This window comes from Hyla sarda, chromosome 9 (genome assembly GCF_029499605.1).
Source record: "Hyla sarda isolate aHylSar1 chromosome 9, aHylSar1.hap1, whole genome shotgun sequence".
Taxonomy (NCBI): domain Eukaryota; kingdom Metazoa; phylum Chordata; class Amphibia; order Anura; family Hylidae; genus Hyla; species Hyla sarda.
Genome location: NC_079197.1, coordinates 104,274,344 through 104,275,894, shown reverse-complemented (window position 1 = coordinate 104,275,894; position 1,551 = coordinate 104,274,344). Strand labels below are relative to the sequence as shown.

General features: G+C 51.8%; 1 pseudogene; it reads right to left on the bottom strand.

Moving 5' to 3' along the window:
• Window positions 1–1,002: 1,002 nt before the first annotated feature.
• Window positions 1,003–1,077, bottom strand: LOC130292104 (U2 spliceosomal RNA; annotated as a pseudogene).
• Window positions 1,078–1,551: the final 474 nt, after the last annotated feature.

The following is a 1,551-nucleotide window of genomic DNA, read 5'->3' as shown; positions in this document are numbered from 1 at the left end:
TCCCCCAATGTTCTTATAAAGGCCAATGCTCACTTGTAGGAGTTAAAGGACAACTGCAGCATTCTAACACTTATCACCTATCCACTGGATAGGAGATAAGTGTTTGATTGTGGGGGGTCCGACTGCTGGGACCCCCACGTGATCTCCGGAACGGGGCCCCCGCATTGTTTTTTTTTATTTTTTTATCTAAAGCCGAGGAACGTGCTTTCGATTCACCCAAAGTGCAAGAAAAAGTGCAAACGTGTTACACTAAAAAAACGTGCACAAAGGATGCGGTCTATCGCTAGCCCTTCTCCGATAGGAGAGAGGCCCCCCAACAAACCTTACCCTTCGCCTCCGGACCAAAAGGTACCTGCGAGGTTCCAGGTTCGATGTCCCTTTTCGCCGAAGCTACTAGGGGACCACAAATGCTCCCGGCATCCCCCTTGGCGTTAGCCAAGGTATCTGCCCGCAGAGCCGATTACGGTAGGTACCCTGCCAAGCAGGAGTACCCGGGGTGTTTGCAGGGAGGTGCGGAACCTAATGGCCACACACACCTCCCCTAGACCGCCAGGAGGGACACCCAGAAGGGCTACCGCATCCTGACAAATCCTGTGAACACACAACACGCAAAGAGTGACACAGTGTGACAAAAAAGAAATAAATAAGTGAATGTGTGCAGATATACTGCCCGGACATCCGGCCGGATCTATAAAAATTTCTCTGATCCTAGCCAGAAGGCCGGGAATCAAGAGGTGAGTGCCACAAGGTGAAGAGATTATGGTGCCCGTGCTTCAACTCAGTGAGTCTATCCTCCCAGTGAGTTTCGGCACCTCGGGGTCACCACTCCCCGAGGCACAAAAGTACCTCGGCTCTAGACCCTCTCAGCCTCATGGCGAGACCCGGAGGGAACAGGTCACATCGGGGCAGCCGTCGAGCTGATTCCTCAGAACCAGCCCCGGAAAGCCCTGGTACACCTGCATCCTCCATGCAGCACCCATCCCCACCAGCCCCATTCCGGCGTTACGGTACACCGGAATGAAAAACTGATAAGAACAGATACTACACTTGATCTTAGCCAAAAGGCCGAGAAGCGATGTGAGAGCCTCATTGAGAGCACTAATGCGCGTAGCGTCAACCTAGAGAGGTCAATTCTATGCCCCCTCTCCATACAGCTCTATGGGAGAGGTGGGGAGACACGAACGCTGCCTCCCCGCCTCTCCCATAGAACTACATGGAGGCGTGTCGGCCGCAATGTCATGCTGCTGCCGGCATGCCTCCTGCACGGGAGACCACCACGATCAAACACTTAGGGGGATAAGTTGTTTTCTTCCACAGATGCCCTTTAATTCCCATGATGCCAATAGGCAGATGAAACATTTTTTGAGAGATATTCGCTTATCTCCAGTTGTCGGCCCTAAATTCACATACATTGTTGTCTTCCAACATACACAGAAGGAGATGCAGTATGTAGTATCTCCAGAGGAGCCATAAGGATCAAACAAGAATAATCAGTCCTGAGGAAGTGTATCTCCTTACTGCAGTCCATGGACAAGAGTCTGCAAGATCCTG